This window comes from Ursus americanus, chromosome X (genome assembly GCF_024610735.1).
Source record: "Ursus americanus isolate L20-20 chromosome X, mUrsAme1.1.p, whole genome shotgun sequence".
In the NCBI taxonomy this organism is placed as follows: domain Eukaryota; kingdom Metazoa; phylum Chordata; class Mammalia; order Carnivora; family Ursidae; genus Ursus; species Ursus americanus.
This window is the reverse complement of record NC_142164.1, coordinates 18,204,879-18,226,278: the sequence shown is the minus strand read 5'-3', so window position 1 is coordinate 18,226,278 and position 21,400 is coordinate 18,204,879. Positions and strand designations below refer to the sequence as shown.

At 40.4% G+C, this 21,400-nt stretch overlaps 1 protein-coding gene and 1 long non-coding RNA gene across 6 annotated transcripts in view; one reads left to right on the top strand and one right to left on the bottom strand.

The window, feature by feature from the left end:
- MBNL3 (muscleblind like splicing regulator 3) overlaps nt 1–21,400 on the bottom strand; it is a 106,461-nt gene that overhangs the window by 72,314 nt on the left and 12,747 nt on the right. The gene's annotated exons all lie outside the window — the stretch shown is intronic.
- Nucleotides 10,762–15,419, top strand: LOC148106841 (uncharacterized). Its single transcript, XR_015723252.1, has 3 exons — nt 10,762–10,848; nt 12,402–12,537; nt 14,822–15,419. It is a non-coding gene; the product is annotated as an uncharacterized LOC148106841 (long non-coding RNA).

Below are 21,400 nucleotides of genomic sequence, written 5' to 3'. Positions count from 1 at the left end.
CATTATCAAGTGCTTCCTTTGAAAAAGACTATTAGAGCTTCTTAAAGGATTCATACCTTTTCTCATGCAAGTTTTCTTGACGGTAAAACAAAAAGAATAAATACTTTCTGTTGATCTAATGGAAAGAGTAACTTGTTCCAAAGCTGTTTGCGAGGCCATTTTTTCTACCTTTTCCGTGTCTCGTCCTCTCTTTTACTTTCCCTGCACAAGCCAGCCCATCACATGGAAACATTGCCAATGCCTCGTCCCGAAGATCACACAGATACTATTTGGCACCTAAAGCACTGTCTGAAGAGGCATTTCTTCCAATGCATTTATCAAGCTCCTGGATAAATAATGAAAACAATGCTTGCTTTCCTTCCATTTTAAGTTTCCCTTACATCTGTGTTAGCTCGAAAGTTCTTGTGACCATGTAATTTGGCTCCATGAAACTACGACACACCTGCCCCACACTGCTTGAGCTGGCAAGCTGCCAAGGTTGAAAAGCTTTCAAGTTTTCGATTTTGCTTCAAGTTCTATTTCCCTCACATGTTTTGGTTAGTGGTCCTACCAATACACATTCTTCAAGGCACAGAAGAAGGGTTCAGCACTGCGGATGACTTCATAGGCATCCTATGGAAAATGGGCTTTTCTGTCCAAAAGAAAAGGCTGTACGAATAAGGCTATTTTGCCTATGTGCAGAACATTTTCATTAAGTTTTTTGTTTTTTTAGAGCTTCACTGAATTTTTTTCCCATGCTACTCCTAGGGTCATACATTTAATATACCTTCTACAAAAAACAAGTTATTCCATTTCATAAGGCAATTAAGAGACCACCCCCCCACCTCAGTTCATACATATGGTCACAGAAAAAAAAAACAGAGGTGCCACAGTGTCTCTTCTGACCATAACCCTAGCAACGTATGTGACTGGCTGTGTCTGTCAAAGTTTATATATATATATATATATATATATATATATATATATATATATATATATATTACAAAAGGTATGGCTCTTTTAAATAATATACAAAATTATGAGAATTTGCTAATAAACGCCATTTAAAGAGTTTAAACAAATCCAATTTAATACAAATACACCTTAAAAACAGGATTCTAGGCACAGTTATTATTAATCAGCACTGGTTAATTGCTTCCTTGTGTTCACGGGACGTAAGTCCCAGTGCCATTAAAAGCTCTTCACTCATGAACTGGATTTGAACTTGAAGTCAATGGGAATGTAACATATTGGGGAATTCGAGTCCTATAATGCTCAAGCACTCGAGATGAGTGAAATACAAAATGAGTCATAAGACTGACGGCATTTAATTACATGCAGGGTGATTTTGCTGAAAATTCATTCAACACATATTTATCGGGCATCTAATATATCCCAGGCACTGCCCTAGATGTTGTCTGGCCATGGATGGGGAAGGGGAAGGGCAAAAAATAAACAAAAAACCCGTATCTGTTGTTCACTCTATCCATTTAACAGATATTTATCATCACTCCCTAAAATTTGAGCGAATGAGGCTTTAAAAATGTTCATGTGTGAGAATATCAATCAACCAACAAACATTTATTGTATACCAACTGTATGCACAGACTTGTGTCCTAAGCTTCTGGGGTATCTGAAGAGGTGAAAGACACCGTCTCTGCACTGAGGAAGCCTCTCTGGAGTTGGGGAGGCAAGAACAACATAATGGGAAAGAAAAACCAACAATGTAGACACTTAAGAGCAAACTTCAGGAACATGAACGACAAATGCAGGGAGAATGTCACTCAGGCCTGGAGTCATCACCAGAGTTTCCAAACAGGAGCCAAGTGGAGCAGGCCCTTAAAAAACAAATGAAGAAGGGCGCCTGGGTGGCTCAGTCCATTGAGCGTCTGCCTTCGGCTCAAGTCATGATCCCAGGGTCCTGGGATCGAGTCCTGCATCGGGCTCCCTGCTCAGCGGGGAGCCTGCTTCTCCCTCTCCCTCTGCCTGCCATTCCCCCTGCTTGTACTCCCTCTCTCTGTCAAATAGCTAAATAAAATCTTATAAAATAAAAGAATGAAGAAACAGAAACTGGGTGAATGAAGGCAAGAAAAGAGAACCCTAGATGCCAGGTTTCCATAGGACGGTGAGCAGGCACGGGCTAGCTAGGACGGCTAGCTTACACCGTGGAAGGCAAATAACGTATGTGTAGTTTCCGAAGGACCTGGAAAATCGACCCGAAGACTATATATTTGTTACGGAAATAGGAGCCGGGCTCAAAGATTTTAAGCAGAGTAGAAACTTCGTGGCTATAAGCGTGGTGTGGCCACGATGATCTGCCCTTTTAAAACGGTCTTCTTTAAGGATCCCCAACACACAGTCAGAGCAAAGTTGATGCATTAGGCGAGGCCAGGCAGTGATTCAAGTCAGGCTTGCATGAAAAGCAGGCAGAGAAACGAAATGAAAAGTGCGGCTTCTTGTTTGCAGTCTGCCAACTCCCCATTTACCGGGGACCCCAGTCAGTAAGGACATAGAACTGTATTCCTATTTTACGAATTGACTCAAATTCTTGTCCGTCTTCATCTCGATGACGGAAATTCCTTTTAAAACTGTAGTTGAAAGCTCCAAGGGGAGCTTTTTTTTCAGTTACAGTTTGTTACAGAAAAAGCTCAGGTGGGGAGTTAAGTTTAAATAGTCACTTTTTGGCCCCTACTGGCATCTTGTAAATTCCTGCTAAAGGACTTTAACCAGCACCCCAGTGGTCGGAAAGTGCTCGGGCCCCTCCCAAAGTACACAGCGAGTCGAATTCAATGGAATTTTCGGGGCCAATTTACTCACTGATAAGATTTGGTTGAACATTCACTGTTCATCAATAAACAAACACACACACACACACACACACTGTACAACAATGATCAAAAGCTATTGCTAAATGTTTATTTATCCTTTAATACTTATAAACGGCCAAGTAACTGTCTAGTCAAGCTGATGAGTCACATAAGGATGACTGGTTGTCAGAGAAGTAAACTTAAGTCGCATTGCAGCGCTTTAAGGGTGTAAAGGGATTCATCGCTGTATCTAGGAGGCATCCAGGGAGGGCTGCCTTCCCTGAATTCATCACTGGTATTATAGCCAATAAATTAAGGGTCTCAATCTCAACACAAAACCTCTGCTCCTTATTAGAAGCGCTTATAAAACTAGTGAAAGGCTAGAGGACAAAGCTTTGTGGCTGAAAATGTTGGGAGAGGACCAAATGCGCCCTGATTTCAAGGACCCAGTAGTTTAACACATCAATGCCAAAACTTCTGGTAGACTCCATGGGAGTTTTCTGGGCAAGCGAATTTTCTAGGCACGTGCACACAAGTGTTCTACCGGTTGTGTCTGAAGTTATTCCTGCTAGAGGCTATTTTTCTCATTCATTATCAGACACCTGACTGAGATAGATCTCTATAAACCAATCGCCTCGAGTTGATTGGGAAGCGGGCTGCTTTAGTGAAAGGAGTTAGTAGCGAAGAGTCGGGAGCACAGGACAGAATCTTAAGTTCAACTTCTCCAATCTCCACAAGGGCCTGAGAGTATCCTTCCTTAAAGGCCTCTAAAATAGGAATTCCAGGGGCGCCTGGCTGGCTCAGTCAGTGGAGCATGCAACTCTTGATCTCGGGGTTGTGAGTTCAAACCTCACAATGGGTGTATAGATGACTTAAAAATAAAATCTTTAAAATAAATAAATACATAATAAAATAAAATAAGAATTCCATTTTTCCTCTCGATATTTCAGAGAGATTTCTGCTGGATTGGAAGTCGGGGCCTTTCTTTACAGAAAAATTTGGAGGAAAGGTAAACTAGGATGGCTTTTTAACATCTTCTCATTGCATCTTGGGCAAGTAGTGAGTGCCTTTGCTAATACTAAAGAAAGATGTGTAGCTATCTCTCAAGTTCAACCTCAACAGGTAGAGGGGACGTGGAGAGAAGCTTGGTTTAATTATACCATGAGAATGGAAAGCAACACGTTAACCCTGAAATGTAATACTCATCTTCAAAAAGACCAATTCCGTGAAATCTATCAATTTCAATTCCAGTTGGCCTTAAAAAAAATGGGGAAATAACTTACGGGCCTCCTCCTATCAGGTGTGTCATTTAAATCCAGATTTCGGGTTTTAAAAAGGAGGGTGTGGAAACTCAAGTTCACATCGAAATGACAGTACTCCAAATAACTCTAACTGCGCTCACAATGGTTAGCACAGCCAGTGAGGAACAAAGTAACCTATCGATTACTTCAACCTTGAACAGAGACCCAGAAAGGCTCATCTACTTGGCTAAAATGCCTGAAATTGTTAGTGTACACATGAAAAGCTCGTGATCCAATTTCATCATACCTTACATCTTCGAGATCTGTGATCAGAATGGGTAGGCAGAGTTCCCAGAAGTTTAACTCCACCGTCCTGATTCATTTAGTTTCTTTTCCTGGCAACTCATAACCACAGTGGACTTGAATTTGTGGCTGGAGGCATTTTCACACTACTGAGAACCAGAAGGGTACTCTCCATAGCTCTGAATCCTTGGGGAAAGGTAGGCCCCTGCCTCTGAGATTATAAAGATTTATTGACCCCTGTTGAGTCTGTGTCTCCCATTAATTTCAATGCAACTGCTTTGCCATCCTCTTTCAGAGTCAGAGAATACCACCTTCTTTATACACATGATTTTGTCCCAACTGCCTCTCTACTATAGGTTGCCCAAACCGTGGACTCTGCTTTTCTACCACGCTCTCTCTGATCATCTCTAATTCTGAAAATGTTTCAGAATCAGGCTCCGCTTACCTGACTCCAACCAGCTAACCCTCCGGGTCACCGTCTGCTGCTAGCCAAAACATACGATCTCGCCTATTTCTCCTTTAACCAAATGTTTGGTTTGGGCTTCGCTTCCCCTGTTTCTGCCTACGAGAGCCCATTTCTCCTGCTCCCCTCTGGTCAGGGTAAACATACATACACAATATTCCATAAAAATATACTTTGCATCAATTTCTCATCAATTGGGACATGGGGGAATTTTACTGAGTAAAAATTCCAAGAGTGATTTAGGGTTCACAAAAACCCACTAAAAACACAATGAGGAAGATAAATTTGCTTTGCTGAGCACATTTTATGATGTGTTCTAAAGCAGTATTCTGGTTATTAAACAATTGATATTCCCTGGTGTTAATAATCGTTAACATTTATGGAGATCTTATTCTGCATCAGACAGTGTGTTAAGCGTTTTATGTTCATTATCTCATTCAACCACTCGAATGCCATGTGAAGTAGACAATACGAAGGAGCAACGTTAAGGTCTAATTTCAAAACAAAATCTGTCACAAATCTCAAGTCTCCACTTGTCACCAAATAGTAGTATTGAGTTTCTCCATATTCAAAATTCTCAGATGTCATAATAATAGAGTCCTGGACACTAATTAAAAAATCTCCAGTTTCTCAATTTTCTTCCCAGCTTCCTGTAATTACAATACGAAAGCTCATTACTGCCTATCCATGGAAGCCAGAGGATCCTGAATTGCTTATAATTGTTTGAATATATCTTCTCACGCATGTCTGGCAAAGAAGTTAGAAAATGCTTGATACGTTGGGTTTAAAATCACCCATTCAAGAAAACATGCGGCCCAGAGATGTGGAATCCAGCTGGCAGAAGGGAAGCATAAAAGCCTTTGGGCATACTAAATCCCTTCCCCGATAATAAAAATTCTGTACCAAAGAAAGTTATCCAAATCGAAGTGAAAACTTTGAAGCAAGATGTAGAAATTCTGAAGCAACTGTGAAGCTATCATACTACAAGTTAGCGAGCCCCTTCAAAAACTCCTCGCTCTGTTGCTCCTTTGTAAGCTGGCTATCTCAAATTCGGGGCGTGCTGACCATAAAGAGAAGGAAAAGTAAGACAGATTTCTTTACATGAGGGCTTCGGGATGAGATCTGAGGAAGGGCCTGAAAAGAAAGCAGGGATTTGAAAACAAAACTCCAGGGGCGCCTGGGTGGCACAGCGGTTAAGCGTCTGCCTTCGGCTCAGGGCGTGATCCTGGCGTTATGGGATCGAGCCCCACATCAGGCTCCTCCGCTATGAGCCTGCTTCTTCCTCTCCCACTCCCCCTGCTTGTGTTCCCTCTCTCGCTGGCTATCTCTATCTCTGTCGAATAAATAAATAAAATCTTTAAAAAAAAAAAAAAAAGAAAACAAAACTCCAGGAAAAATGCTGAAGTCCAACCAGCAAGGGAGTCTGTGCATTGAGGGAAACCCCAACACACACGGGAAGTAAAAAGATGCCTTACAGAGTAACCGTCATGTAAGAAAAAATCAATTCAGCTTAAACGGCCAAACGAAAGAGGAAGAGGAGAAATGGCCCAAATACTGAGTGAAAGAGAACACTTACGTTTATACTAAGGTGAACAGAATGTCCATCAAAGTTGGTGAAATTCTATACTGTAGTTACCATGTTGTGTTCATCAATTTGAAATCGTGTGAGTACATCTTACAGGGATGAGGCAGAAACTAGAGTTAGCATTATAACATCTCTATCACCAAGTACGGAATGACTAAAATGGTTACATTTGACCGCCATATAATTTACTACATCAGTGAAGGAGACCAAAATGCCTTGATTCTATTTAGAATAATAGTATAAGCCCACAAAAGATCACGAAGGTGCTCAGCATAAGAGAAACTCCTTCAATTCACACTCACATAAAACGGAGCTTAAGTTCCCAGGGTCTGAATATGGACGGCATTATCAATCACATGTCATGCCAAACACTGTTCCACCAAAAATAGTCAAGCCTCAGGCACCGAAGCAGCTTTCGCATTAGTAATCACTGAAACAACACAACTTGGGTCATCGGGTTTGTCAAAAGTCAGACAAAACTCTTTCATGGACCAATAAAGATTTTGAGAATTCTAGAATTACAAGCAATCCTGAAAGATCAATCTAGCTCATTACCTTCAGGCAAGTAAATGAAAAACTTTAACTCAATCAGGGTAAATGGCTCTTATCCAATTACAGAATGCATGTCGATAGTAGATCTCTATAATTTCTCTTTCATAAATCTATTCCCTGGATAAACATTTATTAAGGACTAACTTGGGGCCACATAACTAGATGTCAAGGGCATAAACGTGGACAAACCAACAGTCCCTCGTGTTACATTTCATTTTCAAAATCTCAAACAAATTTCCAAAAGGTAATCTTAGTGGATAGATGACATAATTTTAGGAAACCAGATGTTATATACCCTTCATTTTTGAAAAATTTATGTTTAGGCCCGCAAGGGTTTCTGATGAATAAGCCAAACCATAATATCATTAGGACTCATCCATTCCTTGACCGCGATCCTTAGGTATCCTCCCGTTATCTCTATTATCTCTTAAGCTGCAATTCTGTGTCTCCTCCAAAATACCCATGCGACTTTTCCATACTTCAGCTCTGCCTCTTTCTCAAGGAAGGCTTTCTCAGCCTTCATTGCTGGAATCCTCCCCCTGGCACTCCCTCCTCCTCACTCTCAATCACTCTTCCACAGACTATAATATGGCCTCCATCTCCACCATTCTATTAAACCCACCCTAGATTCAATGACTTCATTCAAGAACAACACTAATTTGCATTAAACATCGCTAGAACCGTAAGCATGTTTACTATTAACTCCCCTAGTACAGTACCTGACACAACTAGGTTCTCAACAAATGGGAGCTGAGTTGAATATTACATAAATAGTGAAGGGGGCAATATGCATAACATAGCAGTTACCCATTACAGGTCCTGAACAGTCAGTCGTGTGTAGGAAAGAGTCCACATATTTACAACAACGGAGTTTTGCTTTTTTTGCTCTGCAAATATGTATTACTATGTACAAGGCATTGGACATGGTTCCTATTCTCATAGACTTGAATCGTCTAGCGAATATAATTGCAATGCCACACACATTTGTTTTTAAAAGATACATAAATTTAGGGTTGTATAGATTTATGGAAAGTGCTTCCCTGAGAAAGGGAAAAAAGCCACTCGTTCTTCTAAGGCCGGCTTCTCAACTCCACCAAGGAAAAGGGACCATGGGGCTCTCAGGGCACTGCTCAAACAGAACTCTCCACCCTGAGCCCGCTGGATCAGAGCTGGGCAGCTACTTCTGTGAGCTGCTTCAGGGCGGGATCTAGGCTGGTGCCTGACACTTAGCGGGCTCTCAGCTCATTTGTTTTCATTACGCATACGAGGACACTAAGGCCAAAGACCTGCATCTGAACCTCGGACAAGATACTTAGCCTCAGCCTCTCGGTTTCCTGACTGGATTAAATCATAGGGCAGATGTGAACTCCCCTGGTGTAAGGGAAGCAGATGATAAGCTCAGGTTAATGGCCTAGTGTGGTCGGTATTAGACATGGAAGGTGGGTTGCGAGGAATCTGAAGACAATGAAAAAAATACATAAGTGAGCAAATTACAGTACTTACTTGATGTTTCGGGCTTGACTTCAGCCAAAGTAAACATTTAAAGAAATCCAGTGTGGGAGAGGGCAAAGGGCCTAGATGGAAAAAAAAAGTAAAGAGATGCCCTAGGGACAGAAAACAGAGCTGATGTAACAGCATCCTCAGAGGCTAGAGTAAAACTTGCCCAGATACTAGCAACATCAATTCATTAAGTGGGAAAAAGTTCTATGTAATCCAAATAAAGGTGTAGTGCTTCGAGGTGGCAAAAACAAGTAGAATAGATGATTTCTAGATCTTTAACAGTACCTCTCCCAGATCTCAAAGCTAATTTGACAATAAGTAAATAAAGTGCCATGAAAAATGGGAACCTTTCAACAACTGGGTATTTACTTATGGGAACAAAAAAGAGAAACATTGAAACATTCCTGCTTCTTCATTAAACCCAGGGAAAATATCCCACCACAGCACTGTGGCTGAGTACAGGATTTTGGAGTCAGAAGGCCTTACTCATAAATCCCACTTCTTACCTACTAGTTGGAGGACCTTGGACAAATTACCTAAACCGTGCATACTTCAGTTTCCTCACCCAGAAAATGGTGCCAATAACAGCATCTATGTCATAGGGTTGTTTTCTAGATTGAAATGTGTTAGTATTTATAAAGGACTTACAATGGCGCTTGGCACAAAATAAGCAGTGATTAAGTGCTTCGAAAAGAAATCACCTCATCGTGTTCACTATGGGAAGAGGAATTTGACACACCTCATCCCCTTATGTTAAAGTAATTATAAAAAATCGTAGAAGGATCTACAGGTGAAAACTAGAGAGAGTCACAGAGAGGCCCAGCGAAGGGCTGGCTCACAGGACGTCGGGCTGCTTCCCTAGGTGGTGCACTCTTCTTCGCTGGGTTTCTACCACACGGCCTAGGAAACTGGCCTAGAAACATCCCATCACCATGTGAAGCTAAGATGCCCTGAGTCAGTAACTTTTTATTACGGTATCAGTGAGCAAGTGCATCGCTAACTTGTGGCTGCGTGCACAGCACTACATTTGGTCTGCAGGCGACATGAAATGCACGTAAGACAGATTCTCTTCTCTCAAGGAGTTTATACTCTAGTTGGGGAGATCATCTCACATCCCCAACTTCTTAGAGGTAGCATGCAAGGAAGTTCTGAATCTCACTTGCTTTATAACCACAAACTCCTAGAACTCTAGAATGACGAGCTGTGCCCTCTTAGAAGACTCTCTCTTGGGGCGCCTGGGTGGCTCAGTCATTAAGCGTCTGCCTTCGGCCCAGGGCCTGATCTCAGGGTCCTGGGATCGAGCCCCACATTGGGCTCCCTGCTCAGTGGGGAGCCTGCTTCTCCTTCTCCCACTCCCCCTGCTTGTGTTCCCTCTCTCGCTGGCTGTCTCTCTCTCTCTGTCGAATAAATAAATAAAATCTTAAAAAAAGAAAAAGAAGACTCTCTCTTATCCAGAATAGTATTTCTTGTCCATCACACTGACTGTGTCCATGCAAGAAGAAAGAAAGACCCACTGCAGAGTTCTAGTTTTCCTTCAATGTGTGGACGAAAGTGTTCTATCGACCCATGTCTCCCGAATGCAGAGCGCTACATTAACAGCAGCGAGGCCGGGAAATGCAGGACACAAAAAGGAAGAGAATGAACTTATACATTTTCATTATGTATAATGATCTGTATTTTTTATTGCTCGTGGAGTTGTTCAATCATGAACCCAAGCAAGACCTCAAGCACCGATGCATTCCCCACATTTCTCCTTTAATATGAGCCTGAGTCACAGGCTCACAATGTGAGCAGTGATGACCTCCAGGCCAAGGCCCTCATTTTTCAGACAAGACGATAGAACTATAAAGAATAAATGACTCGGTCACAGTTACAAAGAGTTAGTGACACAGGCAGCACGCAAGCTCAGTTCTAATAACCAGAGTTGAATCCTTAGTTCTATACCTTGGAGATGTTTTAAACTCAATCTCTCAATAGCTCTCCCCCTTCCTCCCTCATTCCTTCCCTCCCTCCATTAGTGTCTGATTAATTCTTTCTCTCTCTTTCTGTACTCTTTCTTCATATTTAGACTCTTAATTTCCATAGCATGAGAATACATATGATCATAAGAACTGAAGCCACTGTGTCTCAACTCAAAACCTATTCTATTTATTTGAATGGGAAGCTGAAATTAATGCTTTCCAATGTTCAGGAGAAATAGAGTAATGGCCTGCTTTTACAAAGCAGACTATAAAACAGCCCACAACCAGCTAGGGAAGTTAATAGATAATCTTTACTATTTGATGCAAATTAGCTTTTACAACAATCTAAGCATCAAAGTCCAAAAGAAAGCAGGAGTTAGAATGAGTTATAGAAGCTGGCTGGGTGGAAGAGAGACCACCGTAGGATTTTTCAGAGACCAAAGGAAGATACAGCCATGTATGTATGTATGTATGTTACGCTGCTGGAAACTCGTGTGTCTGTGTGTGTGTACGTTTGTGTGTTCATGTGTAAATGTCTGTTATTGGGGGAAGGGATAGAATCTTAAGACTGCTGGCTAAAAAGGAGCTAAATCTAGTGAGACATTGTACTGAACACGACAAAATTCTTTGCTATATAAAGAGTGCCAAAGAACCAACACATCACTTGAAACCTAGAGAAATCAGACTTCAGTCATTTAGGGCAATGTTCTGGCAGCAAAGCAATTAACTGGAGCAGTAGAAGGAAATCTATAAGCAGAAAACCTACAGGAAGCCGTATATAGGCATATGGCCCAGGGCTTCTTAGTACAAAGTATTTTGATTAAAAGGAAAAGTTCTCCTTAAAGGAAAAACCAAAGAAAGCCTTGAGGTTGTTAACAAAGAAGATGGTGAAAGATGTTAATTATGCCACCTGGTGGCAGCTCCCAGAATTGCAAGCATAGTGGATTTCCCTGCCTAAGGCTACCTTTGCAAGCCTTAAATACACATATTTTGCATACCTATGCAAGCAAAAAATATGTACCCCATAAAATATCTCTGACTGCTTTTGTCACCTTGGTGGTATTTAAAATATATACAGATTATTTCAGCTGAATCAATTGCATATCAATTCCTAACAATGGATAATGTTTAGAAAATGAGTGGATTTCTCATTCATAATCAATCAAACATAATCTGTATAGATAGTAAATTTAACAAAGTTTCAGTCCTCACTGTACCTAAAAGAGGTCGGCTGAAATTTGTTTTAAGGGATAAGAGAAAAAGAATGTGGCATGAAATTGTGAACATAACAACTGGATGCATGAGAAGACATAGCTTTCCTTACCAGTTTTATGAAAAGATAAAGCACATTGTTGTCCAAAATCAGTAGATCATATAAAGCAGACTGAATTAATGAAAATACTGGGAGGATTTTTTTTAAAATCATGGTAATTAGAATCACTTTTGGTAGAAATCTTTTCGATACAGTCCTTTTTTGTCTTACTAAACAACATAAAATAACCCTAATTAAATCTTTATCTCATTACTAGAGATATTCTAATGCCTTAAGACCAGCATCCCTGGACATCAATTCTTATTAAGGTTAATGGAAGCTATTGGGCTTTGGCTTCAATATGAATAGACCTTAAGCTACAATACAGGTTATTTTTTTCTTATACTTAATCCCTGGTAAATTCATATTTTATTTCTCATAACAATCGAATGCAGATAAAAAACTCTCATTGATTATGGCTTTCAGACAGTTGAGTCCCACTTGATTACTATTTCAGTGGATTTGAGAAAATGTGTCAGCAACTCATAGTAAATGGAACAATACGATGCTCCAATAGGAATCCAAAATTAAATATATCTTATACTGCTAGCTAAAATCAAGGAAACCCGCTCCTTAGAGTTGCAAAGGTCAGTAAGATAAAGAATGGAGGGATTCTCCATTTTTACATGTAGCGGAAACTAGAAATGAGAGTTAAAACCTAAGGAAAACACTAACTCCATACCTCATTTCTTTACCAGGTTATTCGTGTCAATAGAAAAATCAGGAAAACCATTAGTGATCAGTGGAATGGTACTGTCTCAGCTAAAGATGAAATCACACCAAAAATGTCCTATTGTATTTTCTATCCAAACACACTCGTTATGCTAAGCAGAGGTAAGAAAAACCTGTTTTAAAAACCATCTGAAACGCCATTTTCTGAAAGTAGATGGAAGCTGAAATGATAAAAGAGGATTACCAAGCAAATGGAAAGGGAGTAATGCGGAAAAAAGGGAACCAAAACAGTTCTGGTGCTGAGCACATAGTAGGTTTTCAAAAATATTTGTTAGCATAAATATCAGATTATAATATGGAGCCTATCGAAAAGCCTCCCTCAAGCAAATTAAGTGTATATATTTGCAAGTAGAAAACTCTATTTAGGACACGTTTTGTAAGCTACTCTGTATTTATTTTGTCGAGGTGGTTGTAACTCTTTTAAATAAATTAGAATATTCGTTGCTCATTACACTGAATGGTACAGAGCTGACCTTAACTCCTAAAGCCCTGCTTCCGAGGAAAATGATGTAGCTTTTCCCTGAGCACACACAAGCAACATTCCCATTCGTATAGTGTGCTTTTCAGGAGAATACTACCTCTAACGCAGGGTAGCAGTGGACATCTGCAGGCACACGCCATTTGAAAATCCTTGTAGGATAAGCGAAGTGTTATTGTTATTTGAAAAAATCTCCACTGGCAAACTGAACTTCAAAAAACATTTTAGAGCATTCTTCATCTTTATCCTCTTAGTTTACATTGCTATTTCTAAATAATGCAGAAGTATTTTGAAGCATGTATGATATTAATGAAAGAAAATAATTTCCCTCCAGATACAAATGCATATGTATGAAATAAAAAAAAAGGTGTGCATGCAAAAATTCAGCGGTGATGCCAGTTCATTTTAGACTCTTCTTCACCAGACTCCTTTAGACTATTATTAGGTGAGAAAGTGATTCTTCAATCAGATTTCATTAAAAAAGAGAACGCACAAGATTAATATTCTGTATTCTCCCCCCCTCCCCAACTCTATGAGTTTGGAAGTGCTTTCACTGAAAGTAGCTACCTCTTTACAATTCTGGTTCTGATCCCAAAATAATTTTCTCAACACCATAATTTCAATGACAAATACTTTTTATTAATACTGCTGGCCCATAAAGATATTACAAAAGTCCATAAATTCACATTGAGGTCTTATTATATTAACACCTCATTTACTGGAACTGTCAGGCAAGGAGGGGATCAATAAAAATGAGATTTCAAAAACCGAAACTTTTACACATTACTATTTGTCTCTTTTAATCCGTCTCGGTAGATATCTTTCTGAAATGCTTTATCAAACTTTGTTGCCCCCTTAGAGATAGCATAGGGAAAACAAAATTATGCTTTTTCTAATAATTCTGGGTCATGATTAGAAACACCAGTCATGTCTTGAAACATATATTGGGCACTTGGTTACATTTTTGTTGCTGAATCACGGGGGCGTCCAGGAAGTGTGCAGTGGAAAGGGTGTTCTGGTCCGTGTTTATGTTCCAACCAATAAGGCAGTACCCCGGTAAGTATCTTAATCTACCGATGCATACTGTTGGACTATCACACTGTTGTTTTGTGCTGGCTGCTCGCTAATGCAAACCACATGTTCAGATCCCCTGACATATGCACAGTGTAAGGGATATATACGAGCTAGGGACTGAAGTTGATCAACGAGAGGGAGATTTAAATTTTCCAGCCAGCCAACGAGGAGAAAGCATAGTTTGGATTCCTCAGGAGAGACAGAGCCCCCCTTAAGTCTAAAATACGACCAAAAGGCATGCCAAAGATTAGGAAATGCAAGGGAACTGGTTAGTGCTGCTTCTGTTTATTTATCTTAGTAAAAGCTCTGGAGAGTTAGTCACTGAACACATGTTGATTTCTGGGGATAATTACAGTAGGTTATAAAGGCTGTCGGTGAATTTCTAAACCCAACCTAACTGCTTATGTATTTTATGTAAGGGAATTTCTGAATAAAAATTGATAACCACCATACATGTAAAAGTTAATTAACCCATTTACTTATTGCTACTGAGGAAGCTGGTTCGGTGGGCACAGCATCCATATGGTGCCACTTAATGACAAAGATAAAATCGTCGTCTAAACATAATGATGAGGAAATTGTACCAGCTTGGTCCATGAAGTGGATCTCCCCTGGCCCCCGGCTTGAACTGTACTTAGTATAGGCTTCACTCCTCTGTGCCATTTTCAGCATTTTTTTCCCTGCGCTTAATCCTGAAAATGACTATATCATCACTGCCCTGGAAATAATAAATGTGAAAAAATACAGAAAGATGAAAGGCAAACAGTAATCTCAGTGTTAATTCACTGTTACTCTAAACGACTTTGTATTTGTCAATTTGTCTTGGCCACGCAGAATTCCGGAGCACTGCCAAAACCAGTAATCAGCAGTAGAAGACTAAAACTCACCATTGGATTTTGGCCCCCAGACAGCATCCTGCTAAAGATGTTACCGGTCGACTAAAGGAAATACGCCCAGAAATCACAAGGCTGGCAAACAGCATGGCATCGACGCGGTCAAGAAGCGTAAACCCAGTTCTGTGGTATATGCTTTATTTCTTGTCGCTTCCAAGCTACACATCGAACATTCTAAAGGCACTGATCCCTTAGCATGGGATAATGTGTGAGCTATGGAGATTTTACCAAGCTGAAAGGAGGTAGTCGTGTGATTTATTGTCAAACTCTATGGCCATGCAACAGGAGCAGAAAGGAATGTCAAAGTTGGCCTCTCATTTCCGAGTATAGATAATTGCGAACTTACTTGGCTTTTGGTGTGAAAACACTCAGAGGACTAGAGACTCCACGTAAGAGAACCCTTCACATCAATCTCTAATGATTTGAATGTCATTTAAAGAGGAGTATGTATGATTTATGAAAAACAGAATAAAGTGTGTAATTGCAGTAGAACTGAAAATATAATAACAGCAAATGTGCACAGTGTTTACTATGTGCCTGGCACTAATCTTAGCTTTTTCACATACATGAATTCGTGTATTGCTCATAACAATCCTGTGAGGTAAGTACTGTTATTGTCCCCATTTTCTTTTTTTTTTTTTTAAGATTTATTTATTTTAGAGACAGAGAGAGGGAGAGAAAGCATGAGTAGAAGGATGAGCAGAGGGGGATGGACAAGCAGACCCCACGCTGATCGTGGAGACCAATATAGGGCTCGATCCCAGGACCCTGAGATGACCTGAGCCGAAACCAAGAGTTGGACGCCTAACTGACTGAGCCACCCAAGCACTTCTAGTGTCCCCATTTTCCAGATGAGGAAACTGAGACACAGAAAGATTCAATAACTTGGTCCAGGGCCACACAGTGGATGAGTAGTAAAGCAGAGATCAAATTCAGGCATGCCCCAGCATCCTTGCTGTCCATCACCACTCTGTCCTGCCTCCCATGGGCACAAACATGCATAACACATCATTTAAGATTTATAGGTTTATTACTAGGGATTTGGGCACATAATGAATCGAAGTACTTTATAAAAAACTGTAAAGTTTGGTGCACCTGGCTGGCTCAGTCGGGGCTTAATGTCGGGGTCCTGAGCTCAAGCCCCATGTTGTGTGTAGGGCTTATAAATAAATAAATAATTGTAAAGATTATTCAAAAGTTCTATGAAGATATAATTTCTGGAGGTGCCAAGCATTAGCAACAACAGCTCTACTTAAATTTTATTTAGAAATGAGATCTGTAATTACATGGTATTCACAGATTTGAAGTCAATGACGCAGACATTTGCGATTAGGAAAATGCGGATTAACTTCCCTGTCTTGTTAAAAGTGAATACCTTCTTATTGAATGGGTTCAGATGTAGGGGACAATGCCCCAGAAGGGATGTGCATATCAGAGGAGTGGATGAAAGATCCAGCACGGAATTCTACCCAGGGTTTCAGCATCCAACATGTCTGCCCACCTCCAGCTCAACACTTGGCACATGATAGTGGAACTATTGATGAGCTGTCGGCTCGACTGTGAGCACCTCAAGGACACCTCTTATCTATCTTGTCACTGGCTCAATACCTCATGTATACTAAACAAATACTTGCTAAACTAACAGAAGTAGTGAGCACCTGCTGTATGCAAGACATTACGCTAGCTGGTGGGAAAACAAAGATTTGGTCCACATGCAGGGTGGCGTGGCAAGGGGCCCAGGACATGGTGGGATCACCATCGTCACAAAGCACATAGATGGTGAGTGTGGGTCTTCATGTCAGAAATCAACTTTCTCTTTAAAGGTGACAGAATAAGTGGGAGTCCAAAGCTGTCTCAATCCATTGCCTCTCTTCATTTTTAGCTTTATTTTTTGCCTCTCTTGAAAAGTAGATCAACAACCCCCTCAATTTAGCTGTTACTTTACTTCTGAAAGTCTTTGTAGAAAACCATCTAGGTTTCTTACCTTCATATTAAAACATTCTTGAATACTTGCTCAGGGCTCTATCCTCAGCACGAAGAAACTTGGCTGACTCGTGGGCTGGGAAGGAAAAAAGCTACAAGTGGGATGGGAAGGAAAGTGACACACAGAAGTCCTGGGAGGTCAACTATCAGAAAAATCAAGCCGGGATTTAAAATATGCTGTGATCGCTGCGTGCACTCAGTAGAGTTTACGTTAAAGTCTCCGAAACAAAAGAGTGCTATAAAAATATCAGGCACCACCACTATTAAATATTAGTATATATCTCACCATAATCTAACTTCTAAAAGTCTGGTTACTGTTACCGACAGTAGTGTGCAGAGCGGACTAATCCCGCACAAGGGTGCTGTAATTGAATGATGCCTTCTCCCCTCCACTTCCAAGAGTTTATGGTTCTATAACTTGGAAAGTCTGCAGCTTTTGGTCATTCCAGATGTTTACTTCATTCCAGCAGCGCCGTCCTTACCCAGTGTTCAGTCTTAGGTCACTAATGCATTGTAAAAGAGACAGACGGCACACTCAAGTTCCCAGTGAAATCTTTTTTAAAAAAAATATGTCCATAATATAACCGTGGAGATTTTAAGCATAGACTGTGGAGTCAGAGGGTGAAGTCCAACTTTGGACGCTGCTGTTTACTAGCAGAATGTCTTTGGGCATGCTACTAATCTTTCCGAGGGCCAGGTTCCCCATCTGTAAAAAGGAGATAAATAATAACACCAACGTCACAGGATTGCAGTGACGATGAGACGAGAGGATGTGTGCAAAGTGCTTATCACACTGCCTGGCACGGAGTAAGGAACTGTTGCCATGAGAAAGGAGTACAGGGCGCCTGGTTGGCTCAGTTCAGCGGATCATGCGACTCTCGGGGATGTGAGAGATGTGAGTTTGAGCCCCACGCTGGGTGTAGAGATTACTTAAATAAATAAGCAAACTTTGTTTTAAAAAAGCACAAAATTATGTCATCCCTTCCAATCACTTCTTAATATTCCTTTTCCTCTTTTTCCCTCCCTAATAGATTGTTCTATAGTGAGGCCTGTTCCGGTACTAAAAACTGGTGAGGATTCATATTACATTTAAATAAAAAGGTATGATTGATTGATTTTAGGCCAGATATTTCATGGGATGATACAACCGCAAAAGGTCCGCAGCCACTACAGATGAGTAACACAACTGCAATCAACTACAGAACTCAGGTTTAAATAGAAGTCAAAACTATGAATGAATGAATGAATGAATGAATGAATGAATGAATGAATGTCAAAACTATTCCTGTGTGTTTAGGTGCATTTGTGTCAGAGAGGAGGCATTTAGCACTTAGGATGCCCTATTATAAACTAATAAATACGGAGTCTGTAAATAGGGATTTCCAAACCAAAAGAAGACATGATGTCTGATATATTTTCTTGCCAAAGCAATTTTCCAAGGTTATAGGTATAGTGATTACCTGGTCAAAGCCCGCTTTGGAAGGATGCCAGGGTTGATATGCTGTAGAAAGTTCATTGCAAAAGTCACACACAACCGGTATACCTGATTTCTCCCCATGCATTTTTTTGCAGATTTGCTTTTTTTCATATGAATTTGTGTAGCTTGTTGACTGGAGTCAGATAAATTGGCCCCTTCCCCTTCTACACGTAGAAGGTTACGGTTTTCAAACCGAATACTGGAAGAATCAAATTCTTGCCAAGAAAGGAGGCTACAGAACCTCTGAGTAAGTGTTCCTCTCTACCGAACACAGCCGGGGAGAACTGGACGCAAAGGCTTTCTCCCATCACTCACTTTTGTCTTCCTTGCTGGAATTTTCCCCACTGTAAGCTCAACAAACAAGTGATCATTTCTCCGGTATTTATTACAACGTTAATCATACATACACACAAAGATAACATGGTACCGACTTTTGGGAAGCATTTTTCTATATTATTTTAATTTTAATTATTATTAATAATTTTAATTTTAACTTCAATGTGCAAACCTCATTGTTAAAAAAATACAATTTCACTGAGCAAAAAGACTCTGAGAAGGTATTTTCACTGATACTAATCAAACCCAAAAAGGACCCATTTGCAAATTCAATTTTTTTTACTGAATCCAATAAGTAATTGTAATAATAATAAACCAGAGAACAGACCCTGGAGATGGAGTTGAGATGCCTAAGAGGTATAGTTAATTGGTAATATGGAACACGACCTTTGAAGAGGTATCAGACTAAATTAATTAGTTAAGAGAGGCATAGAGTTCATAACTTGATTACCAAGCTGTTTGATTCCCTCAACACAATAGCCTTAATTTAAACCAACCATATGAACTTGCATTCCTGTGCCATCCTTCCAATTATCAAGCAAAGAGTTGAAAATTGTTGATCATGGACTGAATAAGCCCATTCATGCTATCATTTTAAGTTTGGATCTGCTGAATATTTTTACTTGAACAAAGTACAAAGATATCCTCAATAACTTAAATGTAAAACCATTTGGCTTGCTTCTCGATTTAGGGGACTCTAGATATCTATTTTTTCCAGTGTCACACGGTAAGGAAGCTGTTTAAACTAGAAATCACGAACAGGAAAGTAAAAGCAAAGATTTCCCAGTTGTTTTAGAAATCTATTTAACGAAGATGGCGGAGGAGTAGGAGACAAAAATAGTACATGAGAGACTGGACTCTGAGAAACAAACTGAGGGCCTCAGAGGGGAGGGGGGTGGGGGAATGGGATAGACCGGTGATGGGTAGTAAGGAGGGCACGTACTGCATGGTGCACTGGGTGTTATACACAACTAATGAATCATCGAGCCTTACATCAGAAACCAGGGATGTACTGTACGGTGACTAACATAATATAATAAAAAATCATTAAAATAAAAAAAAGAAATCTATTTAACAAACACTTTTCCTGGGGAGGAGAGTCTTTTAATCTAAGTTACTGCTGATTTTGTGCCGTATCTTCTCTTGGCAGGAAGATGTTATGCAACTATTTTGATATCTGCTGATGGAGTAGTCTTAAATTCTTATCAACAAGTAGCGTTTGCCCAGTGACTTGAAATGTAGTATAAAAAACAAAAGTTGAATTTATAAAATTATATATACGTATATACACATACACTCTCATATACATTTGTGTCCAGATATTTTGGGAGGGAGTAGGGAATATAGCTTTCATGCAGTTTAATCCTCAGAATGTGGTATTCATTTTAACCATCAATTCCCAGGCATCCAACCTAAGAAGAACCCCCCCCTTTTTTTTACCTGGAACTTGTGGCAAAATAAACACAGACTGGGGAATGTGGGTTTAGATAATTAGTACCTTTACAATAACTTCAAAGATTTAAGTTTTTCAACATGTCGCCAAATTTGCATCATTTTCTTCTTTAGAATAAAAAGCATTTTCAGAACCTCAAAGCAACAACCTTTCTCTTTGACTAGAATCAACATCAACCCAGACATTAAGTACAAGGCTTATGTTCAAGATATTTTGTACTGATAATCATCAGCTGCTGAGAAAGGAAGAATAAAATACGTTCTAAAAGGGAACATGGGGAGGGTGGCTACAATAAGAACTGAATCTGGACCGGAGGCTTATTTTTTGAATTACACGGTCAAAGAGGAAAATCCACGAAAACCGGAAGTTGCCGGACGCACCACAGGGAAGGTGCTGCCCGTGTTGAAATTTCTAACTTAATGAAGGACTGAGACGGGATCCTAGTCTAAAAGGAAATCATAAAGGAAAAGCACATCCTTGGCAGTTATATTCCAATCTTCGTTATTCTTTACAGCTTTCCCCACTTGACTTTCATTTTCCTGGAGCCCGACCTATAGAAAGATGTCAGTCACACGTGCACGAATTCAGTAGCACCGAGAGGTCTCGAAAGCCACTTAAAAACTATCTTATCTATTATTTTGGCTGAATTCCACTGTCTTTGTTTTGTTCCAACCTATCCCAGTTCTTTTGTGGCAAGCTTAATCCTACACCTTAAGAGCAAAAAGAATAAACAGGAGAGCTCCTCACGGTTTACTGAATCTGGCTGCACGAGTACTACTGGGCATATTAATGCAGTCGCTGCGCAAGCAGGGGAGCCACGCTACACGTATCTGGCCATTTACAGACACTTCTTCTGGTCTACGGTCGGTGAGCTAGAGGAGGATCAAAGATCAAACTCTGCTTCACCTCCGCCTCCCTGCCAGCCAGTAAGCATGATCTCAGTCACTCCTACCTTAAACACACAACAGCACTCTTTTCTTCCCTTAATCAAAGAGATGATCCCTCCTCCTCCTCCTCGCCCCCCCCTTTCTCCATGCTCCTTAGGCGGCCTTGGCCACTCCTGGAGGTGAGTGACAACTCCCATGGCAGCTCTGTTACTTTCTCTGCCTTCTGGACAAGTTCAATTCAACTTTGTTCTAGGGTTTTCTACACGCTGTTTCACTCGACATCATTGTCCTGACTCCTTAACTCTTCATCCACGGACGTTTCCTATCCGACTGCAGCACCAGCCACCAAGAGAGCAAAACCAGTTTTTTTTTGTTGTTGTTCTG